This window comes from Siphateles boraxobius, unplaced genomic scaffold (genome assembly GCF_051911475.1).
Source record: "Siphateles boraxobius isolate OS27281-9 unplaced genomic scaffold, OSU_SipBor_1 6, whole genome shotgun sequence".
Lineage (NCBI taxonomy): Eukaryota > Metazoa > Chordata > Actinopteri > Cypriniformes > Leuciscidae > Siphateles > Siphateles boraxobius.
Genome location: NW_027509186.1, coordinates 2,115,523 through 2,129,702, shown reverse-complemented (window position 1 = coordinate 2,129,702; position 14,180 = coordinate 2,115,523). Strand labels below are relative to the sequence as shown.

At 40.8% G+C, this 14,180-nt stretch overlaps 4 non-coding genes across 4 annotated transcripts; 3 read left to right on the top strand and 1 right to left on the bottom strand.

Moving 5' to 3' along the window:
* Positions 1-10,791: 10,791 nt before the first annotated feature.
* Positions 10,792-10,865, top strand: trnam-cau (transfer RNA methionine (anticodon CAU)). The gene has a single exon. It is a non-coding gene; the product is annotated as a tRNA-Met (tRNA).
* Positions 10,866-11,818: 953 nt separating this feature from the next.
* Positions 11,819-11,892, top strand: trnam-cau (transfer RNA methionine (anticodon CAU)). The gene has a single exon. It is a non-coding gene; the product is annotated as a tRNA-Met (tRNA).
* Positions 11,893-12,558: 666 nt separating this feature from the next.
* trnal-cag (transfer RNA leucine (anticodon CAG)) lies at positions 12,559-12,641 on the bottom strand. Its single transcript has one exon. It is a non-coding gene; the product is annotated as a tRNA-Leu (tRNA).
* A 95-nt stretch (positions 12,642-12,736) lies between these two features.
* On the top strand, positions 12,737-12,810 carry trnam-cau (transfer RNA methionine (anticodon CAU)). The gene has a single exon. It is a non-coding gene; the product is annotated as a tRNA-Met (tRNA).
* Positions 12,811-14,180: the final 1,370 nt, after the last annotated feature.

The following is a 14,180-nucleotide window of genomic DNA, read 5'->3' as shown; positions in this document are numbered from 1 at the left end:
AAAAAAACTTTTTTTTTGCACTGGGAGATTCAGAGATTTGAGGCAGTGGGGGTGGGGATGTTGAGTGAATGGATGTTTTTTTGAAGGTGTGAAATGTTCCTCTCTTGTTCTTTTAAAGGAGGATACAAACTTTACTCACTCTTTATCTCTAATTTTACAGTTTGTATCTCCCCTTCAAAGAACATGAATAAAAATAAATGACAGACTACAATAAATTAATGTGGCATTCATACTGATAAGTTAGAAATGCATGTATTCTATGTTATATGTGTGATAATGTTTACAGATTGAAAGATGTCCGATGCAGTCTCGCGGCCAGACAACCTTCCTCGGAGCGGTCCCAAAGTGCATATGTGGTTTTCACACTCAAAAGGTAACAATGTAAAGATGTAACTTGTATTTTTTTTATATATGTATAATTTACTGAACAAATTCTTCTCGTTCAACAATTATTGTAGCCTATGTATTTTTGTGGTTGTCTTAAGCAGGCCACAGCCTCTATTGGACAAGCACCAAGGGTTGTTGAACAACAGTCTGCCGCTACTGGACCAGCACAGGAGGTCATGGCTCAGAGTCAGCGTCAGCTCCCACCCCAGCCTACTTCTAAAATTAAAACTTATATATAAGTTTGTCAAAGGTAATAACATTTTTTTTATATATATATAATTGCAGTTTTAATATACGTTTAGTATAAAGGTTTAAGTTCAGTGGAAATGGCTGGTATGTTTTTACACCTACCTGCCAGCTGTGACACCTTGTACAGGGGCGGCTGTAGTCTGCTTATTGGTCAGTTTCACTGTCTCAGGTTGGTTTAGATCAAGTAAAATGGTGAAAGAACAATGTAACCTATGTGATCTCTCTTTCTTCTCTGGGCTCTGCTCTTGCATTCTCCTCTTCCTCTCTAATTGGGCTTTGCCATTATGGGTTAAAGGACACTCGCGTCCTTCATGGCATCTCTCTTGATTTTTCCAACTGGCTACTGAAGCTACGTCTTTCATTCTGTATTTCTCAGGTAACATTCCACTTATGCACAATTAATTATACACGTATTATTAATTAAGTCATCATGAATCTGCTTTGTTGCCATTTCAAGGGTAACCTTCATTACTGTTAATAAACACTTTCTCTTACAAACTATGTGCAAACTATTTTTGATTTTAAGTCATTTTTAAAAGGTACTTGTTAAATTACTATATACTCACATTCTAGCAATACCTTCCCACACATTTTTCTATTCTAACTGTGCTTATTTCAATCTGTATAAGTAGTAGAGTGTGGTAATACACAGACAAAAAAATAAGTTAAAGAAAGAAAGCAGGTCCTTTAGTTATATAATGAATGATAGGATCAATAGATATTTTCTCATTTTACATTTTATTATATCTTTGGCCAATGTGCTGTTACAATTCAATTTGTCTTTTCATTGAAATTGTTTTGCCCTTTTTTAGTTTACCAAACCAAGATTTGGTGGGTCCCACATTGCTGCTGCAAAGCCAAATCTGAGTGTGGCTAGGAGACCATCTCAGGCTGTTGACCAACCCAGCGCAGCAGTGTCCAGTGCCCCTACACCAAGCACCACTGTCTCTGTAAGTACTGGCATAATCCACATTGCATTCTAAGACACATTCCACATCTGTGCACTTTTTAGAAATATATTTTGTATGCAGGAAATCTTATCATAATGAATTAAGAGCAATAATATACAGTTTTCACACAATATGCAGTCAGTGAACACATTTCCACAATGCTTACATTTTCTTAACAGACAAGCTATACCTCCCAACAAAATTATGGATTGTTTTTGTAGTATTTACAAATGTTAACACACACCACCCCACAATAGCAAAAACAATATTCCAAACCTTAGATACAGTATAAAAACCTCGGCTTCTTCAATGATATCAGTTCAAAAACAATATATCTCAGCTGATAATAAACAAACAATTGAATAATTGACACACACCTGATTTATGTTGGGTAAATTGGGCCAACCATAGCTGATTCCAGTCTGGCTTAGACTCAGTGGCAGGGGTTATTTTTTTCTGTTACATTGACACTTATACATTAAAAGGAGGACTTTGAGGAGTGATGTTTTTGGAAACAGAAAAAGACAAACACTGTAATGTCTGGACGAGGAAGAGTAAGAGCAAGGGGCCCAGGGAGAAGAGCAGGCCCAGTGAGAGGTGCAGTGAGAGATGCAGTGAGATGTGCAGTGAGATGTGCAGTGACAGATGCAGTGAGAGATGCAGTGAGATGTGCAGTGAGATGTGCAGTGAGAGGTGCAGTGAGATGTGCAGTGAGAGGTGCAGTGAGATGTGAGAGGTGCAGTGAGATGTGCAGTGAGATGTGCAGTGAGAGGTGCAGTGAGAGGTGCAGTGAGAGGTGCAGTGAGATGTGCAGATAGAGGTGCAGTGAGATGTGCAGTGAGATGTGCAGTGAGAGATGCAGTGAGATGTGCAGTGAGATGTGCAGTGAGATGTGCAGTGAGATGTGCAGTGAGATGTGCAGTGAGAGGTGCAGTGAGAGGTGCAGTGAGATGTGCAGATAGAGGTGCAGTGAGATGTGCAGTGAGATGTGCAGTGAGAGATGCAGTGAGATGTGCGAGAGGTGCAGTGAGATGTGCAGTGAGATGTGCAGTGAGAGGTGCAGTGAGATGTGCAGTGAGAGATGAGAGGTGCAGTGAGAGGAGCAGGGCCAGGGAGAAGAGCAGGCCAACCACGGTCTTTCGCTAAGAGAGGCTGGTAAACAGTAAAGGGAAAAAAAACTGATTTGCTTTTTACTGGAATACTGTACATGTGGACATACAGTTCCCAACCAATAAATTTAGTGTAAAAATGGTGGATTGCATGTTTTGTATGCAAATACCTGTAAAACTGAAACACAAAAGTCTATGAAGTTTTTGTAATACAATAGCCAGTATTTTGAAACCCTAGTACTTTGATTGACTGCATGTACCTTGTGAAGTGAAAACAAGTGTTATTCTTTGACAGAATAATTTCATTCTGAGTCAGATTTCCAGTGTTTTGGTAAAGTTAGTGTGTGCAGAGAAAGATGTGTTCTATTTTGAAATGAAGAGTTAGTATATATTTACAGTTTTTTTCAATTGTTTACACGCAATTTTGAAAACCTCTACCTCCTTCTCCTCTTCATCTACCTCCTTCACCTCTTCCTCTACCTTCTTCTCCTCTTCCTCTACCTCCTTCTCCTCTTCCTCTACCTCCTTCTCCTCTTCATCTACCTCCTTCACCTCTTCCTCTACCTCCTTCTCCTCTTCCTCTACCTCCTTCTCCTCTTCATCTACCTCCTTCACCTCTTCCTCTACCTCCTTCTCCTCTTCCTCTACCTCCTTCTCCTCTTCATCTACCTCCTTCTCCTCTTCCTCTACCTCCTTCTCCTCTTCATCTACCTCCTTCTCCTCTTCCTCTACCTCCTTCTCCTCTTCCTCTACCTCCTTCATCTCCTCTTTGAGCCCCCCCCTCTTATTCTCACTCTTCTTCTTCTTCTTCTTCTTCTTCTAGCTCCTTCCATTTTTGTTGAAGACAGGTGAACTCACCTGCTGCCTTTTATAGCACTCCTGAGTGATGCGTTTTCAAATTAGCACATGTGTGCTTCCACTCCTGATGGATGTGCATATCCAATTCATTCATTAGTGTGGTCAATGGCAATCCGGGGCTTTGTAATGACAAGGAAGTAACCTCACAATCCTTATCTGTGTCTAAGGTGTGAAAATGTGTGTAGAGTTTTACAAATCACTGTGTGTAATGTTTTGCTAAAAGGGTAAAACAGACATTGTGTGTAATGTTGTGCAAATCTGTGGAGGGGTTTTGCTCATTGGAGTAGAATTTTGCAAATTGCGTGGAAATTTTTATTTTAGTGTGTAAACAATCATAAAAATCTGTAACAAAATGTGTTATTGAGAAGAAAATTATCCATTTGGCCAATTGTGTTTTGTTGGTGTGAGTCTGTGTTAAGAGTTTAGGAAAAAGTATCTGAAGTATGGGTAAGCGCTTGTTAGCGATTGAAAAAAACTGTAAATACTTTTGAAAACAGATTCAAATAAGCGGCGATCCTAAATTGCAATATTATTTCCCACTATTACTGTTTTTGACTGTATTTTAATCATATTTCAAAAACAAAAAGAATCTTACTGAACATAGACCTTTAAACAGTATTGTATAATTCCATCTAGGATTAGTTAAAATTATTGGACAGTTATGACTGTTTCTTTCTCTTGTTATATATGCAACATATATTATATTTCATTGCATGTTGTCTCGGTAAGTAATTTCAAATTTTATTGGTCCAAAATAATTGAATTTGCATATTAACTGTCACAACTCAGTAGAGTCACACAAATTAGTGCTAGCAGCTGACACAATTCTGAAAACTATTGGAACAAATGTATACATTTTATTCTATAACCTTAAGTACGTATTTGACATCCAATATTTTCTATTTTATATGAGGGTAGTCTTGGATAGATAAAGCGGTAATTAAATAAATGACCTGCTAGACTAAATGTTTTGTCTTTTTCCTTCACAGACTACTCCTTCGGGGGCATTACTGCAAGATGCATCTGCAGTTCGACTGCATCGTTTGTGGTCGGACACTTTGCCACCAGAGGATCATAGGTGGATTGCCAGCAGGCTTTTTAAAATGGGGCCCAAGGGAAAACCAGAGCTTCGAGACAACCTACAGCTCTGGTATTACCCACCACAGCCAGCACTTATTTACAACCAGGCTCCAGCTCCAGACAGATTTTTTTGTCATGCTCTGTTGCTGTGGATGCCGTACAAGCTGTGGAAGATCAAGGCTCTCTGTCCCAATTCTGCCTGCGGGCAGCATCAGCTGACTGGAGGCGGTCTGCACAAAAGGGCACGGCAGGTTCTGGACATCGATAGGATGTACAACATGGTCACAGAAACCCTCATCTGTACCAAGTGTAAAGCCTCGCATGTGTCCTGGAGTCAGACTGTCCTGCAACAGCTGGATCTGGGCCATCGCTCTGAATTTCGGGTCATCCTCACGCGGAAGTAAGTACACTTTAATTCCACATCCAGTTGATAGCCCATCATCACATATGTTTGCAAATACTTTACAAATCAATTACGTAAAATATATGAATGTGTGGATTTTGCTTTTCCTAAGGTATGCCTGTGATATGAGAGTCATTCGGCTCCTGCGTGAGCATGGCCTAGGCAACAGTCCCACGCGGGTCATCAAACAGCTGCGTGAGAACCACAGTGTGGAGTGGCTCCAGCGTATGGCCCGGTACACCACCCAATGTGTGGACTTCCTCAAACGACCCGGGGTGTTGCAAATACAATTCCAGGAACCCCCAGAGCCTACAGTGGTCCCAAGCTGCAAGTGGCTGCTCACCGTGTACAGCCAAGACATCCTGACAAGGCTGGATGAAATCCATGCAAGGATAACATCTACGTATGGTTCAGTCTTGAAGATGGATTCTACTAAAAAGGTTAGCAGGGGATTTTTGTTAATTTATGGTGTTTACTGTTATATCATTATCAGAGCATGAGTATCATATTCTAGATGGTGTGATGTTTCATTGCATTGCATGCTTCCTGTCATCTACTGCAGATCACTAAGAAGCTGGCTGGGACGGCAAGGGGAACGGGACTCTGGCTTACCTCTGTTGGCAATGAGTTTGGTCAGGTGCTCATGAGTGTGCTGACAGCACAGGAAGGAGCAGGACTGGACATGATGGTCGATGGTCTGGTGAAAAGGTACCAGCAGGCTAGTGTGGATCCACCTGCTGTTTTGTACGTGGACTGTGGCTGCTGCACTGATGTTGGTGAGACCAAGCTGAAAACCAGATTCAGAGGGTGGCCTGATCTCATGATTCGGTTGGACATCTGGCATTTTATGCGCAGGATTGCCATGGGGTGTACAACTGATGCCCATCAGCTGTATCCCATCTTCATGTCACGGCTGTCAGCGTGCATTTTTGAGTGGGATGCGGCTGATGTTTCTATGCTTCGCAAAGCAAAGAGAGAGCTGTTGATATCCCAGGGTTGGCCTGCGCTGACAGATGAAGATGTCAACAAGCATCTTACCAGGAATGAGCTGGCACTCCATTGCCGGAGGAGGACCTGTGAAGAGGAGACTACCATCCTTCTCCTTGAGCGGCTGCTTACAGAGCTCCTGAGCAGCAAGGGCAAAGACTCCCTGGGTGTTCCTCTCCTGGACCGAGAAAGGATGGAGCACATCTGGAATGTCCAGAAGAAGCATGTGAAATGCATTCAATACCCCCCTGGTGTTGTGCTCTATACAGAGACAGGGAGCCTAAACAAGGGAGGCGTGCTTCTGAAGACCTACAGATGTGCCAGAGGCTCCACTTCTCTCGAGTCCTTTCATTTACACCTGAACCGTTTCATCCCAGGTATTGTCTTTGTCACACACACTGTGCATGTGTAAAGAAAGAGCATTAAGTGTTTTTGTGTGTTCCTTTAACACCTCCTAAACACTGTTGTGTCTATTTACAGGGACCAGTGCAAACAGTCTGAACTTTCAGATTTATCTGCTGGAGGGTCTACACCGGTGGAACCAGGACCGGGAGGCTGCTTCCCTGTCATCGGAGCCATCAGCTTTGCGCAGCTACACAGGAGAACTTGTTCACTGTGTAAACGGCAATTATGAAAAGCTGTTTGGCAGGAAAGTGGTCCCCACGTTTTGTCCCCCTGCATGTTACACCGGTGAGAATTATTTTATATATTTTTTATTTTATCAACTTGCAATTTCTGTGTAACCTCCGTCTATATGTCAGATTTAACCCTATAGAGTCGATTGTATCATAATTGATATGCAAGTTTCTAAAGGACTCTAAATGATCAATATGATCAAAAATTTTTAGGAAACCTGGCCTCTGTCGTCTGATTGATTATAGTCTTTTAGTATAATTGTAAAAGTGTCCACCTTCAGCTCGTGCTTCACGTTTCTTTTCATTGTGAAACCTTTACTGATTTTATAAAGTAATTGTAAGAATAACTTGTATATTGTTACTAATATTTAATGACTAGTTACTAGACTGAAGCAGCTTGGGTTCACTTGATTAGAAAATCATGTTTCATGTAAATATCAAAATGATCATCAGACTTTTCTCTCAATCATCATTGTATTGCATTTCATTTCATGTTTTGCCCACATAATTAAACGTGTTGGGCCTCTAAATAAAACTGTTTTGTTTTTTTTCTCCTTGACGATGAGCTCTATATTCTCACACTATATGAGCTACTACAAAAGCCTAATGTATCAAATATGATACACAACATTCTATTTAATTTCCGTTTGTTTATTGTTTTTATTTCAGGTGAGCTCATTGGAGTGCAGTATCTGTTCCAGCAGACTGGTCAGGCACTGCAGGACATGAATCCTGACTCTGAGCAGACAGCAGAGCTCATTGAGGACCTCAGTGTGGAGGAGCGAGATGAAGATGAGGGCTTCTGTGACATCAGCGAGGATCACACAATAGCAGATCCGGAGGCTGTTCTGTCACCACCCTCTTCCACACTGACACTGGGTTCTTCCACCCTGGTCACCAGCAGTGCCACACCTGTACTGGGCTCCACATCCCCTTCACTGATCCCTGACCCCAGACTTGTCCTCACACAGTCTCCTTCATCACCTGGACCCTCAGGGACTGCTGTCACACCTGTTCCCTCTGAAACATCTGTTTCAACTCTCCCCTCAGAGCCAGAGGATGCTGGTCAGGATGTTGATGAAGAAGAGACGGTAAATAATACTCTTTTGTATGTCTTTCAAATTAACTAGAATAATTATGATGAATTAACATCCAGTGCTTTAAATCCAGACTTTCCACATATTTTACATTTAAAAGTACAGCCTAAATTCGTTTGTAAGCTGCAAATACACATCAAGTCAAGTCATCTTTATTTATTTGGTGCTTTGTAAAATGTCAAGAATGGCGCTCTCTGCTTTGTACTATATGGAATTATGCATTAGACAGATGTGATGTAATAATTGTATTGCATGTTTGTGTTTTTTAATAGGCTGTTGACTACCAAAATATCCCGGGTTATCAACATGTGGACCAGCTGGCAGAATATCTGGTGGATCTCCGGGACCACACAGCCCTCAGCCTGACCAACCAGGAAGCCAACACCATAATTGCTCTTTGGCAGAACCTGGATGACCGGGACAAGGAACGGGTGGTGTATGACAGTCGATGCCGAAAGAGACTGCTGAGTGGACGCTTCAAGGTCCCGAAGAAGCCCACTCACCCTGGTGTAGAGAGCACCACCAGATGTGTGCTGGGTGCAAGCAGCGCACCTGCTCAGTGGCCTGACTGTTGCCGTCTGGTGGAGACCATCTTCATCAGACTTTGCACTGTCCACCCAAGCCCCAAAAGAAAAGGCAAGGGAGCCCTGTCAAGATGGTCTCTGATCCTGCAAGACTATGGCAGGATAAGGCAGCTTGTACTGGGCAACAGCTTGGTGATGGGAGGAACATCCATGCAGCTGGTGGAGGTTAACCAGAACACCCTGATTCAGTGGTATAACAAAAGACAGAAAAAGCAGGAGCTGTCTGTGCTGCTTCAGGGCATTCAGTTGCCTCAGCCCCTCCCTGAAGCTCATGAGCCTCTCCAGGTAGCCAAACGTCTACGGACTGAGCCAGAACAACCAGGGGAGCAGCACCAGTACAAGCTACCAGAGAGTACAGCTGGTCAGGCAAAGCAGAGGCAGACTTCTGTTGGGCGACCCCCTCTCAGACCCAAGGCACCAGCGCAGAGTCAGACGTTGCTGACACCATCTGCATCTGGAGCATCACTGCAGATGGTACCAAATATACTTATACCATCAGCACCAGGTTTCCAGGGTGTGCCCATGTTCCAGGCTGTGCCAATGTTCCAGGGTGTGCCAATGTTCCAGGGAGTGCAAATGATCCAGGGCATCCCAATGGCCCAGGGGATGCAAATGGTACAGCCACTGTTACAGCCAACAGCTGTACAGGGCACCCGCTTACCCGCTTCACCAGCTGCCAATCCAGACGCCATGCCCAAGAGACCCTACAGGAGAACCGTAGAGGCCAACACTTGCAAAAAATGTGGGCAATTTAAAACAAGTGCTACAGGACATAGCCAGTACAGGGGCAGGGTGTACTGCCCACAGACTGAGACTGTTTCAAAAGAGGTGTGGTTGGAGGAAATGCGGAGAACCATTTCCAAATAATGTATATATTTTCATGTATATAGCATCATGTATATAGTGTAAACAGTTGTTTAAATAGTTAATACATGTTGAATATTATTTAATTGTTTTTTTTAACGTTATTTAACATTTTAACTTTTTATTTCTTGTTTTTGAAAACCTATTTAACTCTTCATTTTATTTATTTATTTTTAAAACATGTTACCAGTATTTAACATTTTAATATTCATTACTGTTCTGTTGGCATGATTGGAAAATAAAAACAAATTGGCAAGTGATTTCTTTTTGACTTTGACTTTCATATAACACTAGTTCATCAGAACACTGCAACAATATAACATTTGTATATAAAAAATATAATTTATACATTTTGTTATTCTTGTGATTGACATTTTCAGCATATTAGTTACTATTTAATGGGTTGCATCTTTGTTCATTACAAATAACAGATTTGCAAGTGTCTTGTTTGAATGTAACCTAAAAAAATACTTAATCAGATCAATAATAATACAACAACTACTAAATAATAACACTGTTCCATTGGCAATTATATATTTTTATGAAAGAATATCAAAGAAACACAACAAACAAATTACATATGTATATTTTATTAACACTGGAACAGTATGCATTCAAAAAGAATTTGCTTATTTACTTTTACTTTCATATAACACAATATTTCATCAGTACACTGCACCAATATAACATTTGTATTTAAAAAGATAATTTGTCCATTTTGTTATTCTTGTGACAGACATTCTTCATATTAGTTACTATTTAATGGGTTGCATCTTTGTTCGTTGCATAATAATGCAAATAACATTTTTTTTTTAATGAAAGAATATCAAAAAACAACAAACAAATTACATATGTATATTTTATAAACACTGGAACAGTATGCATTAAAAAATTTAGCTTATTTACTTTTACTTTATTATAACAATATTTTATCAGTACACTGCAACAATATAACATTTGTATATAAAAAATATAATTTGTACATTTTGTTATTCTTGTGAAACATTTTACAGCATATAAGTTACTAATTAATGATTTGCATCTTTGTTCATTGCATAATAATGCAAATAACATTATTTTTCATGATAGAATATCAAAAAAAACAACAAACAAATTAAATATGTATATTTTATTAAAACGGGAACAGTATGCAATCAAAAATAATGATTATTTATTCAAATAATAAATATTACAAAAAGTTGTCTTTAGCTGGATTCGAACCCCGGTCTTGGTGCACACCTGCAATAGAAAACAGTGTGATATAAATGCGTGATTTTCACACACGAAGAAACCGGAAAATGTATCATAAGATCTATGCTAATGAAGGCATATCTTTGAACATCAAATTTCAGCCTTTCTTTTCTTCGTTTTTTCTTTCTCTTCTTCCCCCTCTCTTTTTCTTCCTTCCCCTTTTCTTCCCTTCTTCCCCACCTTTGTTGGACTATTGTTCCCCAGCTTGAACGCAGCGCCTTAGACCGCTCGGCCATCCTGACATGACGGCCAGTGGTCAGCTGGCCACTTCCACCTACACGGAATGGCAGATGATCTAGAATCTAGGGCTTCACCGCTCACCCGAGTCGGAGCACATGCCTCGTTGGCGCAGTTAGGCAGCGCGTCAGTCTCATAATCTGAAGGTCGTGAGTTCGAGCCTCACACGGGTCAGAATGGTGCTTTTTGATACACGGAACCGTGTAAATAAAGGAGCTGCTTTCTGTATTCCCTTTTATGCCTTTGTCCATTTCTTCATATGCACTGTAATTGAAATCCAGTGTTTTTTTAAGACTAATGTTGAACAAATGCAGTAATAGTATTACTCTCATATTCATGTCATATGTGTCAGTGTTGTCACAATGTTTTGTTAAGGCTTATATCATTCTTTCATTCTAATGGCATGTCTTGTTAATGCTAATGTAATGTTTTACATGACATTCCTTGAATCTTGTGTCATGACACTCCACCCCATGCCCCCAAACCCATGACATTTCATTCCAAGAAATTTCCAAGAATCCTTGCCATGAAATTCTACTGCATCTACTGCATTCCTTGAATCTTGTGTCATGACACTCCACCCCATGCCCCCAAACCCATGACATTTCATTCCAAGAAATTTCCAAGAATCCTTGCCATGAAATTCTACTGCATCTTCTTCTGGTAAACAAACACATGTCATTTCGTGAAATTCAGTTGAATCCGATTCAATCAACATGTCCATTTTTTCTGAAATGTCATGACTTGAAATTCCAAGTGCCATAGAATCCCATACATTGCACTAAAGTGTTACTATAAAGGTCATGTACTGCAGGTCAGTGTTACTTTAATGTTTGGTTAATTATAGCATGAACTGAATTGCAGTGCTTTGTCAACATTACTGCATTTCTGGATAAACTTGCCAGAGGGTTAAAGACTCTAGCTTGAGCCCGCAGCCAAAGGTTAGGTTTTTCAGAAGTGGATTTCGAACCCACGCCTCCAGGGGAGACTGCGACCTGAACGCAGCGCCTTAGACCGCTCGGCCATCCTGACATGACGGCCAGTGGACAGCAGCATTTTTGCACCTACACGGAATGGCAGATGAAATAGAATCTAGGGCTTCACCGCTCACCAGAGTCAGAGCACATGCCTCGTTGGCGCAGTTAGGCAGCGCGTCAGTCTCATAATCTGAAGGTCGTGAGTTCGAGCCTCACAAGGGGCAGAATGGTTCTTTTTGATACACGGAACCGTGTAAATAAAGGAGCTGCTTTCTGTATTCCCTTTTATGTCTTTGTCCATTTCTTCATATGCACTGTAATTGAAATCCAGTGTTTTTTTAAGACTAATGTTGAACAAATGCAGTAATAGTATTACTCTCATATTCATGTCATATGTGTCAATGTTGTTACAATGTTTTGTTAAGGCTTATATCATTCTTTCATTCTAATGGCATGTCTTGTTAATGCTAATGTAATGTTTTACATGACATTCCTTGAATCTTGTGTCATGACACTCCACCCCATGCCCCCAAACCCATGACATTTCATTCCAAGAAATTTCCAAGAATCCTTGCCATGAAATTCTACTGCATCTTCTTCCGGTAAACATCACAACATGTCATTTCGTGAAATTCAGTTGAATCCGATTCAATCAACATGTCAATTTTTTCTGAAATGTCATGACTTGAAATTCCAAGTGCCATAGAATCCCATACATTGCACTAAAGTGTTACTGTAAAGGTCATGTACTGCAGGTCAGTGTTACTTTAATTTTTGGTTAATTCTAGCATGAACTGAATTGCAGTGCTTTGTCAACATTACTGCATTTCTGGATAAACTTGCCAGAGGGTTAAAGAACCTAGCTTGAGCCCGCAGCCAAAGGTTAGGTTTGTCAGAAGTGGGATTCGAACCCACGCCTCCAGGGGAGACTGCGACCTGAACGCAGCGCCTTAGACCGCTCGGCCATCCTGACATGACGGCCAGTGGTTAGCAGCATTTTTGCACCTACACGGAATGGCAGATGATCTAGAATCTAGGGCTTCACCGCTCACCCGAGTCAGAGCACATGCCTCGTTGGCACAGTTAGGCAGTGCATCAGTCTCATAATCTGAAGGTCGTGAGTTCGAGCCTCACACGGGGCAGAATGGTGCTTTTTGATACACAGAACCGTGTAAATAAAGGAGCTGCTTTCTGTATTCCCTTTATGCCTTTGTCCATTTCTTCATATGCACTGTAATTGAAATCCAGTGTTTTTTTAAGACTAATGTTGAACAAATGCAGTAATAGTATTACTCTCATATTCATGTCATATGTGTCAGTGTTGTTACAATGTTTTGTTAAGGCTTATATCATTCTTTCATTCTAATGGCATGTCTTGTTAATGCTAATGTAATGTTTTACATGACATTCCTTGAATCTTGTGTCATGACACTCCACCCCATGCCCCCAAACCCATGACATTTCATTCCAAGAAATTTCCAAGAATCCTTGCCATGAAATTCTACTGCATCTTCTTCTGGTAAACATCACAACATGTCATTTCGTGAAATTCAGTTGAATCCGATTCAATCAACATGTCCATTTTTTCTGAAATGTCATGACTTGAAATTCCAAGTGCCAAAGAATCCCATACATTGCACTAAAGTGTTACTATAAAGGTCATGTACTGCAGGTCAGTGTTACTTTAATGTTTGGTTAATTCTAGCATGAACTGAATTGCAGTGCTTTGTCAACATTACTGCATTTCTGGATAAACTTGCCAGAGGGTTAAAGAACCTAGCTTGAGCCCGCAGCCAAAGGTTAGGTTTGTCAGAAGTGGGTTTCGAAACCACGCCTCCAGGGGTGACTGCGACCTGAACGCAGCGCCTTAGACCGCTTGGCCATCCTGACATGAAGGTCAGTGGTGAGCAGCATTTTTGGACCTACACGGAATGGCAGGTGATCTAGAATCTAGGGGTCAACGCTCACCCGAGTCAGAGCACATGCCACGTTGGCGCAGTTAGGCAGCGCGTCAGTCTCATAATCTGTCGGTCGTGAGTCATTTCTTCATATGCACTGTAATTGAAATCCAGTGTTTTTTTAAGACTAATGTTGAACAAATGCAGTAATAGTATTACTCTCATATTCATGTCATATGTGTCAGTGTTGTTACAATGTTTTGTTAAGGCTTATATCATTCTTTCATTCTAATGGCATGTCTTGTTAATGCTAATGTAATGTTTTACATGACATTCCTTGAATCTTGTGTCATGACACTCCACCCCATGCCCCCAAACCCATGACATTTCATTCCAAGAAATTTCCAAGAATCCTTGCCATGAAATTCTACTGCATCTTCTTCCGGTAAACATCACAACATGTCATTTCGTGAAATTCAGTTGAATCCGATTCAATCAACATGTCAATTTTTTCTGAAATGTCATGACTTGAAATTCCAAGTGCCATAGAATCCCATACATTGCACTAAAGTGTTACTATAAAGGTCATGTACTGCAGGTCAGTGTTACTTTAA